We start from the raw sequence: 20,656 nt of genomic DNA, 5'->3' as shown, positions 1-20,656 counted from the left end.
TTTTTGTTTCTTGATCAGCTCCACCGACGCTTTCAACACCAAAAGCAGCCGCCTTCACTTTCGCTCAACCAAGAAGCTCACCAACTGGGCGTGCACAGCTGGCCTCCCGCCTCGCTTGACTAAAATGTGGGTCACTTTTTGACATTCGCTGCAACTAAACTGTATGACAGCTACAAATCTCTAAAACATTCTGCGCTTAAATTTCAACAAACGCACAAACATACACATACAAAAACTCATAGCAATATATGAGCATGTGACATATGCTTAGGAGAGGAGAGTTGTTGTATAGCTTTGTTATGACATTGTGACATTATTTCGTAATTATATGCGTTTTTATAATGAACTGTTGGATGATTTACGGAATGACCCGCGTTGTTGCGTTGCTGGCTTTTGCTTTACGCTGGCAAAGGCGGGATGCTACACAGCACAAATGCAACAATAACATACGCTTGCATGTTGCATGTGGCGCAACACAGCCGCCAAGCTATGCCATGCCCTTTTCTTCGCATGAGCTGTAATGTATTTTACACTTGCCTGCATGTGTATGTATGTATGTTGCGTGCCTTATGAATTTTCTCTTTTAGCCATAATTTCTAATATACGTTTTTTTTGTTGTTTTCGTTTACTTTAAAATCTATTTTCGTTGGTTTTGTGGCTGTCGCCGGTTTATATTCATATTTTATAGTGTTTTACAATATTTTTAAATTCTAATATGCCTCTTTTTCATATACCTACTATAAATATTTAGGTTTGTATACCCTGAACGGTGTAAATTAAGTTTGCCACCAAGTTTGTAATACCTGAAGGGAACTAGTCTCTCAGTTTTTGAGATATCATTCTGAAATTTTGTACACGACTTTTTCTTCTCAAGAAGCAGCTCATTTGTCGAGATCACCGATATCGGACCACTATAGCATATAGCTGCCATACAAACTGACCGATGAAAATAAAGTTCTTATAAGAAAAACTTTTTTAATTGGCGGAATATCGCTACGAAATTTAGCAAGGTTTATTGGTTAAGCTAGGGGTGCAATCACGGAAGAAATTACTCAGATCGGACCACTATAGCGTATAGCTGACATATAAACTGACCGATGAAAATCATATCCTTGTATGGAAAACTTTTTTATTTGATAAGATATTTTCATGAAATCTGGTGTGCATTATCTCCTAAAGCAATCGTGTAATATCCGAAGAAATTATTCAGATCAGATCACTTTAGCATATAGTTGTCATACAAACTCACCAATCCAAACCAAGTTCTTGTATGGAAAACTTTTTTGTTTGACAATATATTTCCATCAAGTTTCTCACAGATTGTTGTCTTAAGCAACGCTATAATTCCCGAACAAAGTTTTGAGATCGAATCATTATAGCATATAGCTGCGCTATAAACTGATCGTTCAAAATTAAATAGTTATATGTAAAACTTTTTTATTTGGTAAGATATCTTCAAGAAATTTGGCGTAAAGTATTGTGTAAAATAAGGCTACAATCTGCGAAAATATTATCTAGATCGGCCTACTATAGCATATGGCTGCCGTACAAACTGAACAATCCAAACCAAGTTCTTGTATGGAAAGCTTTTTTGTTTAACAAGTTGTCTTCACGATATTTGGTACAGAGTATTGCGTTAGATAAGGCTATGTTTTCCGAAAATATTATTTAGATCGGCCATCTATAACATATAGCTGCCATACAAACTGGCCCTCCAAAATCAGAAAAAATATATTTGTATGTGCTTTTATGTTAAAGAAATGCACCTGTGAAGGGTATTATAGCTGTGGTGCAGGTTAACATTTTTCTCGTATTTTTTTTGCTTTTCAACATTTTTTCTTTTTACAATTTATGGGATGAGAGCTTTTTTATAAATTTGTTTGAAGAAGGTCAATAAATCTTGTGCCTGTCAAATTGTCGAGTTGTTTTTATTATAAGGCCGCAGACAATGGATAAAGCAGAGATGGAAGAGTAAGTCATAAGCGTATTATGATAATATGTATGTATGTATATATGTATAAATGTGTGTATATGTATCTACTTACGTATATCTACATACTATGTAGTGATGTATAATCACTGTATTTGTGTAGAGAAGTAGGAGTAGTATATAGTTGTGCTGGGCTTATAACCAACCTATAGAAATATCTTCAAAACACATACATAAAAAAAATTTAAATATAAAAAAAATATATCTATATGTACATATATATAGCATATTTGAGTACTCGCGCACATCTGGCGCTGTCGCCTACCCAGCTAAGGTGTGTTCCACCACGGCCATAAATTATGTGCCGCCGAATCAGCGCTCAATGCATTCAGAAAATCAGCGTGTTAACATTTATGGATTTTTGACTAGCGCTTCTTAAGCCGCAGCAACTTTTTTAAGCGCTTTTCTATAAAGTAATATAAATACTAAGCGATAAAATTATTGAACTTTCCACGATTTATTGATTTATATTATGTGTGTGTGCGTGTCAACATGAAATCTTCATATCAATATGCTTAAAATTTAATTCGCTGGAATTTTAATGTGAATGAGTTAAATTATATAAGCCGCTATATACAAATTTTTACAATATACCCAGATATACATACACATGTATACAAAGAAGTAGCGAAGAAAGCGCTTGAACACCTGTGAGGCATTAAGCCGGCTATAAATGCAGATTGACACACACATATATATATATATATAGAAAATTTCAAATTCATATATATCTTTATATATATATAAATATACATATTTACATAACTATGCCTAAGCGGCATGATTATCGCTTACTTAGCATGCACGTGCGCCAAACAGGTAGTGCCTCTGTAAGGTCTAGCCAATGCTGCTTAAGCAACAATTTCACAAGCGACCTATTTGTTGTTGTTATTTATTTCTCAATACTACTTTTGTTTCATTATCTATGTAAATCAATCAAATTGAATTGTGGCAGACAAATGGTTTACGACCGCCCACATGTTAAGGTGCGTGATTTATTCTTAAGCAAAGGCGAAAAAATACAACAAAAATACGGGGGTAATGAGTAACTCTGGGAAGGAACTGGCTGCGATCGTAATGCAGCTGCATGTGTGTCTGTGAAAATAACGAAATTTCTTTAATGAATTAAAGAAAAAACGAAAAAAAAAATAATAGTTCTGGCTGTGGGTTGTATGGGATCGGTATTCAGTGTCTAGACTCTATAACTAATAGACACATTTTTTTTATCAAATTTAATGTAAGCAGCTCTTTTGCAATTCAGCAAAACTATATAGAAAACTATCTTTTTGCTACCCAAAAATGTGGTTTTCTTAAAACAAACAGTTACTACTAAACACTTCTGTTGTACTTGCAATTGCAAATGGTATTTACTTTAATCATTATCTTCTATTTTTGAAGCCCGTGACATCAACACGCTACACCTTACGTCGTGGAAAATCATTATGCGAACACTGCCACACAAATGTATACATTCTATATATATGTATGTATGTCTATATTCTTAAAGCTCCCCTACTCCTGTTTATTGTTATTTATTTTGTTTTTAATGATATTTTGATGGGGTCTGCAAAGCGATTTGTCAGCGCCTGCACGTGTTCTATGTTGTCCTATGCAAATTGAGTGTCGATTTTTCCGTAGCTCCTACGAGATTGCTTGGAAGATCGTGGCAATCGCCCAGGGCATATCGACACATCAAACAAGTACCTGTACATTATACATATATACACACAACATATTATTGGCAGGAGCGTTGTATACCGCATGTTGTCATGCATGAGATAATGCTTACGAGGGTGGGTCGGTAGGTTGCGAAACTTATCGCTATTTCATTTTAGAATTCTAAAACATTTTTTTTAAATTTTGAGGAACTTTCACATTTTACGGTTTAAGACCTCTTCAAATGATAGTTAATAGTTACTATTTACTATCTTATTTAGAAATAAAAAATAAGGTAGTTTCGAACTTTTTTTTTAAGTTTTAAAGTTCCGATCTTTTGGACCATTTCGTCTTCTCTTGATTTTTTTATTTAATTTATTTTCTTTAATTTCTTTTAATTAAATTTTTGTTTATCTATTTTTTTATTTATATTTTTTTAAATTCAAATTTTGTTTTAAACATTTTTTTATTTAAAATTTTTTATTTTTGAAAAATTCTATTAATTTACCAATTTTTATGTTATTGTTTAGATATATTTTTTTAAGTTTTTAAGCTTTTCGGTTTGGCAACTTTTCGTCTTCTCTTAATTTTATTAGTTAATTCAATTTTTTTTGTAAAACAATATTTTTTTAATTTTAAATGTTTTTAGTTTAAAAAAAAATCTTTTTTAAAATTTTTAATTTTAATTTTTATCTTAAATTTAATAATTTAAATTCTTTTTTAAATTTTAAATTTTATTTTTTTTGAAATTACAGATTTTTGATTAATTTCAAAAATATTTGTGAAGATTTTGAAATTTTTAAGAAATTTCAACTATTTGTGACAAAAAAAAAAAATTTTATCGACTTTGATTGAAATTATATTTATACTTTATGAAAATTTTCTCATAATTTTTTTCTTAAATTTTACTTTCTAAAACCAGAACAAAATCAAAATTCAATCAGTTGCTACAACTTATTACATTTTCTATAAATTCAAAACATTTTTCCCACCCTAGTAATATCTTTCTATCTTTTACCCACACATACAACATAAACCCATCTAATATGTTAACCCACATCAGCAAACAACTTGAGAAAGAGTTCGCCGTGATTAAATTAACTGGAAAATTTGTAAATTCAAATTGGGCTTAGTGCTCTTACCATGTTTCCGTGTCTTCCAGGTGCCGTCTCCGCCGTCGGTGCCGCCACCGTATGTTGCAGCCATATGCAGCTACTTGCCACACAGCTCGACCAGGCCGGTGGTTGGCTGCGTTCTTCTCATGCATGGCAACCCATTGAACCTGTGCTCTTCCATGTTCCCCTCAGGCGCTTTCAACCGAAGCATTTTGGTCGTGTATTTTCTCTGGAAGGAAAATGTTGGATTATTTATTAGCTTTTAATAGATTTTAATGAAATTGAGGTAGAAAATGTGTGCCTTAATTGCATTTCCAATTAAATCTTATTGGGTAAATGCCTGAACTTAAATCTCATTACAAATTATATACTCATACTTGATGGAAAATTTTCTCAGCAGAAAGCTGTGTTTAAGCCTAGCGAGTTTATAAATAAAGTTTCAATCATATGTAAATATATTTATTTCTAATTAATATCTTAAAGGCTATTGCTAAGCGTTAGGACCGTGTGAACCTCATTTGGACGTTACTTTGTGGCCTTTTCGAAAGGTTAGAGTGCTCTAACTAGAGTCGGTAATACTTGCAGAAGCTGGCAAAACAAGTATGTTCAAAAGATTATCGGTTAGTCGTGAAGAAAATGAACAGATGGTTGATTGAAAGTGGAAGTCGATGAATACCTGACCGCAATATGCTTAAGTTTGAACTTCATTAAGATTTTTGCGTTTCCCAAGGAGACCCAATCGCGTGCCGAAATAGGTCACCTTGCTTGCTTGACCAATAATCGAACTGATGCTTACTGTTTCTCTAATCTACATGTTGCCTACTTCTATGATTGCTACATCGTAATTTTCAATATTGGAGACGAAAAGCTACTAAGTAATTTGCCGAAACCATCGATATCAGATCACTACAGCATATAGTTCCAATAGAAACTGATCGGCCAAAACAAAGCTCTTGTATCTTCTTCTTTATACTCCTTACGCGATTATAGCCGGAGAAAGGAGCCATTTGTTCACGCAAGTGAGGAAAGTTCTCTGAGCGACATTCACTTGGAAGTGCCCAGAAACGTTTCTTTTACATATGGCTTAAGCAGCTCACGACTTCCGGTCTTAGACCAAGTATCTTCTCGGTAACCAAAAAACATTCATTTGAAGGTGAGCTAAAGTGAGAAGGTGAAGCTCCCATTTTCCACGGCTGGGTTTGGGACCCGCCACGTAAAAAAAAACGCTACCAATGAAAAGAAGAAACCAGCCTCAGATGAAAGCCCTTGTAGGAAAAACTCTTTTATTTGGCAAGACATCTTCTTGAAATTTGACACAGGTTATAACTTAAAGTAGAGCTAAAATTTTCGAAGATATTGCTCAGATCGAAACACTATAGCATATAGCTGCCATACAAACTGACTCATCGAAATCAGGTCCCCGTAAGAAAAACTTTTTCATATGGGAAGGTATCTTCATAAAATTTTTCAGGGATTATTTACCAAAGCTCTCCTATAATCTACGCCGATATTTTCCCGATCGAACTACTATAGCATAGAGCTGCCATACAAACCGACGTATGGAATCTTTGGCGTTTGTGAAGTGTATTCTAGTTTCGGAGTAGCCAATGTTAACGTTCGTCATTTTTTAATTATATAAATACACCGTTATAAATTGAATGAGCACCTACTATACTACAACAACAAACTAACCATCATAGAACACAATAAAAGTCCATAAAAGCACAATTTATTAGCGGTTATTAAATGATACCTTTTAACTAATAGCGTTGCCATATTAACATTAATAATTAAAAGCACCCATTAGAGCACCGATTAGAGGACAACGATAAAATTGCATAATGTAATTACAAATACATACTCACAAGTACATATGTGTCATTAAAGCAAGGGCAAAACACAGAAGTCCTTTTGCTATAAAGAGCGATAGAAATCTTAGTGTCATAACTTCCAGGCCTCATTAGACCCCAGCAAAGGCGACTGAGAGGGGAGGGAGATAAAGTTTTTTTTTGCTTTTTTTCTGTATTTGTTGCTATTAATATGCTCAATGTGTAAACTTCGTACAAGTCCGTTTTATTGTGAAACACGCACTGCCGTTGCAACGCAACTTGCCACCAGCGCGCCACTGACGCACACGCAACGGCAGCGTTGTCTACGAAAATGCATTAATATTATAGAACAACAATAAAAAATAGCACAAACGGTAGCTAAATGCTGACTGCCATAAATGAGCTGCATAAAATGTTAATGAAATTGTTGTGCCATGATGTGGCAACAACAAGCTAACAACTAGTTATATGGCAGCACAAAGTCGTACAAATAGCAGCAAGTGCATAATAATAAAACAATACAGCAATAACAACTATAATAACAATAGCAGTCATTGTCGTATTGAATTGTGTGCATTTTGAGCGTTTGATTTAAATGCACGGCGGCCACCATGCAATGCAACGTGCAACATCCGCAAGTAAATAGAGGCGAATTTGCATTTCAACAAAAGGTTGGAAGGCGACATGCGTAACTACGAATAAATAGGAAGCAGTGCGATAGAATAAGGTAACTTTAAAGCTTAAAATGCTGGAAAAATTATAAATAACAACAACTAGGTTTAACTGAGGTACATGACATACATGGCAATTGTTTGATAGACGCGCCCATAATGTTTTAATAAGCATATACATATGTATGTATAGTACATATGTATGTAAATAGCAGTTATATACGATCATTTGTGTTGTTGTAGACACGTACTCAAATGCATTTGTATGAGTGCATATATGCGTCCGGTGCGGTTTTCATAGTAAACTTCGATTTTCTAATATCATACTTTTATATAATTGCATTATTGGTTTGATGGCTTAGCATCTGATCAAATTTGGCACGGACTGAGACATTTAAACTGAGCGCAGAAACCGAATCGATACATTTTTCTGCATCGATTTATATCTCTCATGGATCAACTCCACCATTTTGGTTAATGTTTTGGTGCATCTTTTGGTTAATCCTTTGGTTAATCTTTTAGTTAATCTTTTAGTTGATATTTTGGATAATGTTTTGGGTAATGTTTTGGGTAATGTTTTGGGTATGAAGTGTGTCAATGCAAAACCGGCATCAATCAAAACTCATTGAATTAAAAACGTCGTCGAGTAGAGATCTCAGAAGAGATGCTTGACAAAGTACCTGAGGACCCTAATTTGAACAAACGCATCATTACTGATGACTGGATGGATCCACACTGCGGCTTTTGATGCTTACCCCTACTTAAAACCAAAATAAAAATAAAAATGATGGGATGGATATTAATGTTAAAACTCTCCAAAAATCTGACGAATGACGGTTCAAAAAACAAATTCGAAGAAACCAACATTCGCTGAAAGCACTGAAGCACTGAACCCAACCGAGAATTATAACAAGTATAAGGAAAAATGAGGCTTGGATTACTTTATTGGCTCAAGTGCCTATTTTGAAGGCGATAATAAAGATTTGTTCCAAAATATATGAAAATTTTTTAGCTGTCCGGTTCAAAATTGATCAGATGGTATATGTTGAAATTGTTCATATTTGTACTAGTATCTATGTACGCTCTGCCTTAGATGAAGAATAGTATTAATATTGTAGTCATGACTTCTAAATAAGAGTCACAATTGAAGATTGAAACTGTCTTTCAAGCTTCACCTGGTCAATTCAAGAACCTTGTTCCACAACTATATGATCTCGCCACGATGAGCCCTTGAACCAAAGACTCAACTCTGTATAGGCAGGTACAGAAATCACACACCTGCTGTAAAATCATGCTTCAGGCATTAAATAAAAAATTGTTAAATTTAGTTCAGATGGTAACCATAACCTCCAACAGCAAATTGTTCCCAGAGATATGTACAACCGGAAACTTTTGGCTCAATACTTGAGAATATATCGTAAGAAGAATTTTATGAACATTTGAGCATAATCTAGTGTTATGATTATGATTATATGGATTTTGACCCTGGAATAGGTGAAACGGACTTGCTTTCTAGGGATTGAGGGCGCAATGAAAACCACTTCAACAAAGACTCTGGAGGCTTTCCTCGACATTCGGCTAATATTGTATATGTATGTACATTCATGTGCGGTATGAGACGGATACTCGCAGCCAGCCGACTCATGGTTTTAGGTCTTTGATGCCAGGCTAGGCGTCACTACAGGCATGGTATCATAATTGACTTTGTTAATGATCTCTGGTTAAACTGGCAATGCGACAGAGAAAAGGAGATCTACAAAGAACTTAAAACATCGTTTTCATTTCCCAGTAGAGAAGATTGGGTCAATGGTTCCAGGAACGACAGTTCCAATAGCGAGATCTACATATTCACCGATGGATCATAGGGAGCGGGCTTCTTCTATATTAATCGATACACAGAACGCAGCTTCAAACTAAATGACAAAATTTCAGTTAAGTTGGCTTTTGATTTAACCAGCAAGTTTATAAACATTCTAGTGGATAGCCAAGCGGCAATTAAGGCCATTCGTAACGCCAATACTAAGTCTCATTGCGTTAGGTTATGCAAATAGGCAATTACTAGACTTTTAGTAGTTAACTCAGTTAATATCATCTGGATACCCAGTCCTATGGGAACAGAAGGAAAAGAAAAGGCAGATAAGCTGGCCCGCTCGGAGGCAGCTAGAGATACAAATCCCCTAAGCTGCTGGAGGCAATTTAGCTTCTTCAAGGATTATTTGAAGCAGTGGATTCTAGAAGAACAACTTAGGTCTTGGAGCACAAGCAACACAGGGCATACCACAAAGTTACTTTAGGGTAGTGTTGAGGGTGGATAGATCAAAAAGCTCCTACTTCTAGGCAAAAGCGAGCTTAGAAACATTGTAAGAGACATCACAGGGCATCTATCCTTAAGATCTAACCTTCAGAAAAGAAATGTGGATTCGACGGAATACAGAGCATGCGCGAGGATGAAACGCTGAAATATTATCTAAGCAAATAGCCAGCCTTCAGCGTGAGGAGAAGGGTCATATTCCACGGCTCTGAATATTCCAACTTAAGAGAAATTGTGCATTTGAGGTAGAAAAGAATCAAATTCTTTGAGCTATTGGATAAATCTTATATCGGTTACCATCCGGGTGCATAATGGACCTACTGATGCCTAGGTGCCACTTATCTGGGCTTCGTAAGGCAAAAAACCATTTTCTTTTGAACTTTTTTGAAATCTAATCTTTAGACACAGTTTTCCAAATCTTTTCAGGGAAAACACTGAACATATTGGCTCCATTTTTCATCTCTTCTGCGTTAAGATTTTCCAAGAAAACTATTTACTAATCTATTAGAAAAAAGAGTCTGTTGAAACATATATGAAATAAGTATGTAGTCAACAAAGCATTCAAGTTCTTTCCGAGCTATACAATTTCTCAAACCCACCTTTTACGAAGTTATTAAAGGGCGAATAACATAGAGTTCCAGTAATGGATTGGTACTCAATTACAGCTCTACAAACAAATATTCGAACTAAAATAAACGTAACTGATCAAATATGACTACTAATTCCATAAAAATTTGTACAAAACATAAATACACGTACACATGTACGAATATTCACCCAAACTCATATATTATTCAGCGACTCTTACGGGTTTATTAATAAACAAAATACAACACTGTTTGTACAATGGACATGTATGTAATGCGCTGGAGACGCGCTTATTGTCCGCGCTCATTTATTCATTGTAAGCGGCTTCAATCAACCAAATGACTAGCTTTCCAATCCATTATGCTTGCCAACCGCCCCCTTTTTGGGCCGTTGCTGGTCGGTCGTATGCGGTGCTCTGTGGGACATTTAACATGTTAGAGCATTTATTTCGGACATGCGGAGGAGTAGGCAGAGTCGCTTACTGCAGCTATGCTACTCGTGGACTGAAGCAATTTTCTATTATGTTCATATAGCGCTGCGTCTAGAAAAGAGGAACTCTACGTACGTATATTCAATAAATTCATAATATTCGCTTACTTAAGCATAATTGAGCACTGTTGAGGGTTTTAAAGTTGTATTTGAGGTAAATATTTACGTCTTTGAAGCGAAACTTCAATGGGTGAAATTACAAAAATATTTATTAACTTGTGTATTAAATGTAGAAGACCTTGAGAAGGACTTCGTTCGAGGCTAAGACTATAATATTTAAAGTTGCGGCTTTTCAAAAGCTTTTCGGAATCAAAATCGGAATGCCACGACTTATGTAGAAATCCAGTATTCGGGAATTTTGAATCGACAGAACGGAACGGGAACATATTCGCTCTCCTTGTGCGTTCTACTATTGGAATGCCGGGCTTCGCTTGAGCTGGGCCAGCGCTAGGCTATCATTAGTTTTTGCGCTGTCGCAAGATCCTCTTGGCCCAAAGTTAATAGCAGGTAGTCTAAGGAGCTCTTCGCCCTCATTAAGATTAAGATTTCCCTGAGGAAATAAGGGGTTCCATCTAATAAGGTTCAAAATATTACAGGATGTCAGTTGTAATAGGATGTCACAAATGGAAGCTGTTTGAAAGAAGCATAAATAGAAATAACTCAGCACTTTTTTGGATGATCGTAAAGGGAAGTTGTTCGAGATAGCACCCACTCTTAAGATATCAACAACATGCTCAGTTCATGTATGAATATTTGATTATAAGAAAGCTTTTTGCAAAGTGGATGCCGCGCGAGCTCACTTTTGACCTAAATCAAAGTCGAGTTGATGATTCGGAGCGACAATGGATGAAACATGACTCACTCCGAAGTCCAAATCGATAGTCATCCGAGTGGACTGCACATGATGAATCCGCTATAAAGAGTGGAGAACCACCAGACCGGATTATGATGTTTTTATTTTCGGATGCGCTTAGAATCATTTTCATTGACTACCTTGAAAAAGTCAGGGCCAGCAGCAGCGACTACATAGCTCTCCGCCGACAGTCAGGTCTAAAGAACGGAACGGACCCGGATTTTTATCCGACCAAAGGCTGTCAACTCGACACCATCTTTCGAAATTACTGCAGGAATGTTTTATGCCGCTACAACAACGACATTTCATAGCTTTATTGAACCGTTCGAAGGACGAAATCGCCGAATTTAAGGAACAGAAAAAGTGCTGTTTCCCTAGGCAATGCGCCGTGTCAGGAAACAGTGAAAACGATGGCAAAAATCCATGAGTTGGGCTTCGAACTGCTTCCGCATCCAACGTATTCTTCAGGTCTGGCTTTCAATGACAATTTACTGTTCTTAGGACTCCAAAGCTGGCTGCGAAGAAAGTTTCGTCGATTGAAGAGGTGATCGCCGAAACTGAGGCAGTACCTGTATTTGAAGCAGAGCACAAATCGTACTACAAAAATGATATCGGAAAGTTGGAAAAAGTTGGTCAAAACACGTCTTAATGATGCTTAAACAGCTTATTTGACAGCTGTCCCGCTAAGAAAAGTTTATATATCTTAAAAAATACCCTATACATTGAATCAGAGTGCTCAAACACCACATTTCATATAAAAATATATTTTCTGCATTTTTTTCGCATGAAATCACACACGAAATATGTCTAAATTGAATATAAATATAACACTTAGCCAGAGAATAAAGTGAAAACTGAAGTATCGACAACCGACAAACAACCATACATATGTACGAACACGAGCAAACATCTGTAAACACATGTACGTATGTATGTGTACAGAAGCGATTGCCAAAATGATGAAAGCGATAAGCGATGAAGGAAGTTGATAACACCAACTGACCATTAGACATGCCGTCAATCAGTCACTTAGTCATTAGCGAGCGCGTAAAGCAAAGCTAAAAATGCTGAATGTGCCAAACGTGAGCCAACTCCGACTGCCGCCGAATGTGTGTGAGTGCATATGTATGTATGTGGTGTATGTGTGTTTGTGTGCGGTCGTAAAGTGAACGCAAACATTTCAGCACATGCCATTAAATTAATTTCAACAAAAATTGCATAATTGCAAAACAAACAACGAAACCCAAACAACACAAATGCACGAACCAGCGGCAAGCAAATGCAAGTTGGCACAAGCAAGCACACACACATATACATGAATAGGTATGTAGATGCGTGGCGGCATTCACATGCGTTGATTTCATTGTAGGCCAATAAAATTGTGGACGTGCACACGTGGGCCACGCTGAAGATTGCTGCGCACATGAACATATAAATTATGTATTTGCATGTGTGTGAGTGTGTTTTGGTGTATATGTGTATGTTGCACTTTCGCGCCATGTCGATGAGCCCCATTCATGATTGCTTTGACCGACAACTGAGGCGAAGTAGGCGCGCTTATTGGCAGGCGGGTGTGTGGGTGAGCGTATACATTAGAGTGGGTCGATTTTTTTCAAGAAAATCGCGTATGCGGAAATATTCTTCAGTTCATGTTGAGGAAGTTTACGTAACAGATTATGGGTCTAAAAACAGTTGCTGTCTGCGGTTTTTATGGCGAAGTTTAAAATTCTGAACAATCGGTTGTATGGGAGATATATGATATAGTTGTCCGATCTGGCAGATTTTGACAAAAGATCAATATAATGCAAAATTCGGTTACTTATTAAATTTTATGAGGATATCTCAGAAAGTGACGAACAAAATTTTTTTATTCCTAACCAACTTCACCCTAATAATCGCTGGTTTGAAACCGATCTTAGACCCATAGTCTCTTAAGCAAATTTGTTTAGAATGATTCCTGAAATATTTCCTGCATATGAATTTTTTTTAATTTTTTTTGATGCCTGTAAATCGACCCGCTCTAATATTCATATGTATATGTATACAGGTGTACATACTAACACATTTACATAGGAACATTTCCAGCATAAACGATTTTTATTTTTTTTTGACTCCCTATAAATCGACCCGCTCTAATATACATTATACCGGCATATGTACCAATTCATATAGTATACTCTCGTACATATGTACTCTATATCCACACACTCCAACTTTTCCATACATGCTTCCTTCAACATTTCCATCCATTCCACCTCCTCGAAACTGCAATGAGCGCCCCCCACCTAACCGCAACGCATCGTCTGCATCCATGAATATCCGAGCGATGCAAAGTATCTGCAAGCTGCAAATTCACGACTTCCAAACGCTGCCATTCACAAGCAGCAAAGTTGAAAGTAAAAAATTCGCAATTGCATGCCACTTTTACACACACAACTACATCTACATGCATGTACAACAACTATACGCATGCGAGCGACCAAGCACGTGTGTACGTTTGCATACATATTTATATATATGTATGTATATGTATTTGGGCTGGCAGTTAAGCGTTGGCAGCGCTTTTTCGCTGTCAATCACTGTCAGTGTGAAGCTAAGCCATAAACAATATCGGATTTCTTGGCACAGAATACTAATTAAATAACACAAAAATAAATAAGATCCAACTGACAAGATAAGCAGAAGTAAGTGAGCACTACAACTGTATACCATATACTGTACATATATTATGTATTATATGTATGTGTGTATGTGCATTTGTGGTTGGATTTGTGGCATTCAGCAGTTATCCAACAAGCCAAGAGCAACATGTGAATGCGCCACTAAATTTTTTACAATATTTATGTGCCACATATCTAAAAACTGGCAAAGCGCTTGAGGAGTTGTGAAAAATATGCCGACTTTAACGAAGAAATTTAAACATTTCTTCACAGTTATCTCCACTCAAGTAGTGCTAAATCCAGCGGAGTCTTATAGTCAGTATTACTACTTCGGTCACTTAAGCGAAGCCTTTGGAAAGATGGAAGGTGCAGTGAGCTTTTTCACGGATGCATTGAAGCTAAAGAGAAAGGTCGAAGGTAACGTCTTCTGTCGGGAGTTCTCCAGCGCTCTTGCTTTAGACTATCCGACCACTGCAGCTTCAAACGAAGTTAGCTGCCATCACGCTACGACTTGCAGCTTCCTTCAAACACGTGCGATTTCGCATCGATAGCAGAGCTACAGTAAGCACTCAAAACTAATGAAGCAGTGTTTGGATGCTGGGTCACAGCGGAATAGTTGTAAACTGCAAAACCGATGAGCTTTCTGAGTGGAATTTTATCAGATTGGCAACGGGTTCGGTCCTCTTGTGCTCTTGTGTTATATCAATGGACCTACTGTGAGCTTGAGAAAATCTTGTGCAGCTGCGAAATTCTTCTGGCTCATAATGGAACGCAAGAGGTCCCCTGAACTACTTATATCATAGGATGTAAATTTCCAAAGTTGTATCGAAAAAGGCAAAGTGGAATCATCTAGACACTTTCTTCGCAACTGTCCAGCTTTTGCCAGGCTGTGGTTAAAACATCTCGATAGTCACACTTTCGGCGAAGCTGGCGAAGTGGCTTGGTCTCATATTAGTCGCTTTCACAAATTTATGGTAAGATCAAAGCGCTTTGCCGATCTATATGGTGATCTGATGATTCATATCTGAGAGTTTTGGGAGTCACAAATAACCAGCCTGCTCAGCTGTCCAAATGGGATCATGCTTTACCTTTCGTGCCATGATCAGCTCTACGATCTAACCTAATCTCTTTAAGTTTTTAAAAATAATCTTTATATTTTGCTTACCTGTTGATCCAATGAAACTTCTGGATCGATAATAAACGCTCTTAAGTTGTTAAAGGAGGATTTATGGATTGTGGGTCCAGATCCTGTAATGGAAATAAAATTGATAATTATAGATGGATACTGAATTAAAATGAATACGAGTGTATATAAGTTTTCAAAGTTGTCATTAGATCACTAGGGGATTTAAGTAAGTAATCTCACATCCATATCTTCACCTACGGTTCATCTAGGTATTCCTACCATTTTCTGATTTCAATTCTAGGACTATAACAGATATTTTTCGAAAAATTCAGGATTTCATAAGTGTCAGGGAGGCATTTTATCCTAATTTAGATTTGATCTTAGTCACGAGCTTAGGCTCCAATCGCAATCTTCACTACGGTCTTCACTAAGAGATCCTTAAAACGATTGGTATTGCTAAAGAAAGACTCTTATTTGTCGAGCTGATATCAAAAATGAATGTCCATCTTCTGAAAATATTGCCTTTTACAAGGTTTTAATAACAAACTAAAAATGAGATTTTAAAAGTTTATAAAAACTGAAAGGTGAAAACTTTCCTTGCAAAAAAATTTAACCGGCTCAAAGTAGAGTTTTGTTTTTCCTTAGACAAAAGCTTGTTTGGGAATTTCGTATAAGCATTTTAGAACAATCAAATAAAAAGCTCATAGCTTAGGTTTTAAGATTAGCCACATGGCAACGATTTGTGATAAAAAAAAAGCAAGAAATATACATTTCTGTATGCTTAAGACCGCCCAAAAGGTTATTTGAAGTTTTCTTAAGGTATTTGTTGGGAAAACTCAAGAGGAAGAAAATACTTTTTTAAGCTCTTGAAGGTTTTTATTTAGAAAATTTGGGTTTTAAATGTGTTTTACCGGAAAATATTTTAGAGCATTTAAGATTTTAAAGCTTTTTAAGGGTTTAAGCTTTTTTAGGTGTTTAAGCTTTTTAAGCTCCTTAGCTCGTTTTTATAATTTTGTTAGAAAATGTTTAGCTGGAAAATATTTAAGTTTTTAAAGATTTTTACGGGTCTAAGCTTTTTTAGATGTTTAAGCTTTTTAAGCTCCCAAGCTTTTTTATTTTTGAGTTAGAAAATTAGGGTTTTAGCTGTCTTTAACTGGGAAATATTTATGTTTTTAAAGCTTTTTAGGGGTTTAAGCTTTTTGGGTTTTTTGAACTTTTTAAGCCCCTTAGCTTTTTTTTATAATTTTGTGTGATTTTCAAGAACTTTGTAAGTTTGAAGTAACCTAAAAAGCTACGTGTCCTTTTTTTGAATATTCTCTTACTAATTATTCACCCATGAGTTTTGTGAGTGTTCTCCCTGTATACGCAAACATGGCTCCCAGCACTTACATATAAATTTATGTTTCCTCAATGTAAGCGTCTTAAGAGCTTTCACTGCGTTAACATCTAATCTCATACGAACGAATTGCTGCCTCACAGGCACCTTGCAACAAATTCGATTAGAAAAGTGCAACAGGCGGAAGTTCAACTCACCGACTGTGTTTAAAATGCGTTCACTAATTTCTTGAAATGGTCAAAACGCACGCAATCGCACGCGCTTGAGAGTATAAAATTATATTTTATTTTGCTTATACTATTTTACACATGAGCCTATGTATGTATGTATATAAAAGCCTCACATGTGTATGCATTTCCATTTTATTCGCTATTAATATATTTGAATTTATGCTGATGAGCGGCAAAGTCGACGGCGCTATGCGGTGGAAGCTGAGAACAGCCAGCGCTTTTCGCATTGCCAGCCGCGAACCGCCAACTGGCAACCGGCAACAGCAAGCAGCTCGCCAGCAGCCAAGAGCCAGCCAACCAACTGCCAACTCAAAGCGATTGCGCGTATGAATTAAGATCGCAGCTTGTCAGATGAAAGATATGCAGGTATTTTCGTAGTTTTGTATGGCCAACCGAGTGCTGGTGGACGCTGCCACATACACACACACACACATTTATTCATTCATTTATATTTTATGCATACTCGTGCAGCCTTCAGCTGTTGCTGCTGTGTAGGTTGCATTGTATGCCAACAAACACCCATACATACATATGTATATATGTGAATACCTGTAAATGTGAAAATAAATTCAAATCAAATATGCACACACACACATTTATATATGAATGTAGTGTATACATGTCATTTGCTGCGGCTGAAAAGACTCATATGAAATTGAGTTGCAAATGTGGGCAGTGTTGTGCAACAAAATAATGAGCTCCACTGATTTGTATCTGAATTAAATTCAAAAGCATCAACAAACATGCAGACATACATACATACGTACGTATCTGTCACGTATATCTATGCATCTGTGCATATCCAGCGTATCTACAAAGCTGCTGATAGCTGTATAAAGCGTAAAAAATGCTTTTGTTTGGAATTTCCTGCGAAAAAAATGCAAAAAAAATAATCTGTTTGCCTTTTCTGCTCGCGCTTTTTCAGTCGCGCATTGTTATTGTTCTAAGACTGCTATGCGCTTGAGTGGCATACTATAATTTTGAAGGTTGGTAATTCTATACCATTTAGTGGGTTGAACAAAGAGATATGTAACAACAACAAATGAAATGGTTGTTACGATATAAAGGGGTTTAACTTGCTACTACATATTATTTGAAATTCAAAAAATATGAAATTAAAAATTAAAATTTTTCAAAACTTTAAAAATTTAAAAATTTTTTTATTTAGTGGACTGAACAAAGATATATGATACAACTACACAGAATATGGTATTATTAATGTTTTAAATAAAATAAAATTGATATTTCGAAAATTTTAAATTTAAAATTTAAAATAAAAAAAATAATTTTAAAATTGAAATTAAATAAATAAATTAAATTAATAATAAATTAAGTAAAATAAGTTTTAAGAAATTACAAAATTGTTAGTTTATAAATTTCAAAAAAAAATAATTTTTGAATTTCAAAAATAAAGAAAAAATAAAGTTTTAAAATTACGAATTAAAATTAAAAGAAATATTAACTTTCAAAATTAAAGTTGAAAAAATAATTATTTTTATTCAAAAAGCCAATATTTAATAATTTAAATTAAAAAATGCAAATTTTTCAAAATTTAAACAAATGTCGATTCGAAAATTTAAAACTAAAAGTTATTATTAGAATTTCGAAATTAAGATATCATAAAATTTTAAAATTTAGATTTAAAATTAAAAAAAAAATTATTTTCATTAAATTTTTAAAGTTTTCAAAAATTAAAAATCAATGTGAATTTCAAAATTTGCCAAAAACATAGTTTTAGGTTTTCAAATCAAATAAAATGTCAGTTTGAAAATTTCAAAAAAAAAATTAAAATTGGAATTTCGAAGTTTCAAAAATTAAAAAAAATAGTTTTAGAATTTCAAAATTAAAATTGGAATTTCGAAGTTTCAAAAATTAAGATATCACAAAGTTTTAAAATGTTGGTTTGAAATTTAAAAATTAATTAAAAATATTTTTTTGAATTAAAAAAATAATAAAGAAATGTTTTGAAAAATTTCGAAATTAAAAAAAAAATTATATTTCAAAAGTATTATTTTTATTAATATTATCACAAAAACTGTTTATTTGATATGCATATTGCATAACTTTTATTATTTTTTTTATAAATATTTAGAAAGTCTGGCAACTTCGTTACAGCTTGTACTTAAATTAAGATATTAATATAAAAATGTTTTGTAAGTTTCAGCTATACCATAATCAACTTAATGTAAATTGTTTAATAATTTGTATTTAGAATAAGGTGGCAACCCGCATAAAATATATATTTTTAATTCTGATTATACAATGATATATTCAAAAATGTAAAAAATGATCATGAAATCAGTTCTTATATCATTACAGAGATGAGTTCAGGTATATATTGGAGCCAATTCCGGAGTGGAATTGTCCAAACAAAGGTCTTAGAGAGCCTCTTAAGTTACTTATACTCGTATATGATTATAAACATTATATTATCAAGAATGGTATGACCGAATTTTCACTTCTTCAATTCATTGGTTGCCAAAGATTTCTGTTTCAGTTCCAAGTAACCATTTTATGTAAACAACCTTCCGAATACTAGGAGATAATATTACAAAACGGTTTTTTCAAAAATTCTTCGATATAACTCTATGAGAACCTTAAAAAATTATCATTCTTTGAAGAAGTTCAATTTAGTCACCCCATCTCGAATTTTTAAAGACATTCTACTAAGAACATAACCTAACCTTAAATTAACCATATACTTATGAACATATATTTACATAAGCTTCTAATTAGCGTGACACCGTTAGCCTGCGTGCCACTTCTACACTTCTGCAGGTAATATACTCGTACATCCATTCTTGCAAAATTTCACATGCGTGCTCTTCCACAAAATTTCCACACAATCTGGCAACATCTACTTTTAGCGTGCGCCTGCGTGGCAGCAACAGCTCAAATTGTTCTTAGTGCAGTGAGATTTATTGTTCTGCTGTTCCTTCATGTTGCTGCTCCATGATGTTCGTAACGCTTATTTATTGCGGCAACCTGTTCGGCTGCTCCACTACCGTTCTATGCACACGTTCTGCTAATAATATTCAGTTATTTTTGCGTGTTAATGTGCTGCTGTTGTTGTTTTTCCCCTTTTTCGACATTCTGTCACACATTACTTGCTAATATTGTTGTTGTTGTTTACACTTTTATTATTGTAGTTTGTGTTGCATGCTGCACTTTGTTTGTTGGAGTAATTATATGCAGCATATGCCGTTAATTAGCATCAAGCGCATGCGACGTGTGGATATGCCGTTAGAAGCTGCTCGTTCACTGATATATCTGAATATAGTATATGTTGCTGCATATTCAGTTGTCTGAAACAAATTTCAGTTGTGTTCCTGTGTGATAGCGCTATAACCATGCACAGTAATAAGTCCGAGGACTAACCCTTGGAAGGATGTTTCGATGACAGATCACGAGTTTAGTCGTACTTTTTTCAGATTTTTATACAACTGTTGAAGCAAAAACCAGTAATTGGTCCTTTTATTATGGATCTACTTGTACGAGTATGTACATAATTTGTATTAGCCTCTCTTTTTATGGGTCTTTGGGTCTTAACACTCGTGTCGTACAATAATTTCCTTGGACGGGCATTAAAACATGTTAAAGGAAACCTCTAAAGTATCCCACATTTACAACTTGGGCTATTAAAATAATGTAGATTTTAGTACTCTTCGCATCTTGCAGTCTTCTACGTTTGTAGTTAGTCTGCCTCTAATAATTTACTGCGCTATCTATCCGTCTATCGGGTGTTGGTTAGATAAGACTTGGAGTAAGTTCTTCACACACACCAAAATCTATTCCTTAGTAT

General features: G+C 35.0%; 1 long non-coding RNA gene across 2 annotated transcripts in view; it reads right to left on the bottom strand.

Annotated features, from left to right (window-relative positions):
• The window catches only part of LOC125778599 (uncharacterized), a 58,172-nt gene that overhangs the window by 18,468 nt on the left and 19,048 nt on the right, over positions 1-20,656 (bottom strand). Inside the window, exons 2-3 of one of the 2 annotated variants that reach the window (XR_007422799.1) lie at positions 15,328-15,410; positions 4,789-4,990 (exon numbers count right to left, since the gene is read on the bottom strand). This is a non-coding gene — a long non-coding RNA (uncharacterized LOC125778599). Of the gene's footprint in view, positions 1-4,514; positions 4,991-15,327; positions 15,411-20,656 lie in introns of those variants that run through there. The other variant, XR_007422798.1, reaches the window with a different exon arrangement.

The sequence above is a fragment of the Bactrocera dorsalis genome, chromosome 5 (genome assembly GCF_023373825.1).
Source record: "Bactrocera dorsalis isolate Fly_Bdor chromosome 5, ASM2337382v1, whole genome shotgun sequence".
Taxonomy (NCBI): Eukaryota; Metazoa; Arthropoda; class Insecta; order Diptera; family Tephritidae; genus Bactrocera; species Bactrocera dorsalis.
The sequence above is the reverse complement of the archived record's forward strand: the minus strand, read 5'-3'. Positions and strand labels throughout refer to the sequence as shown.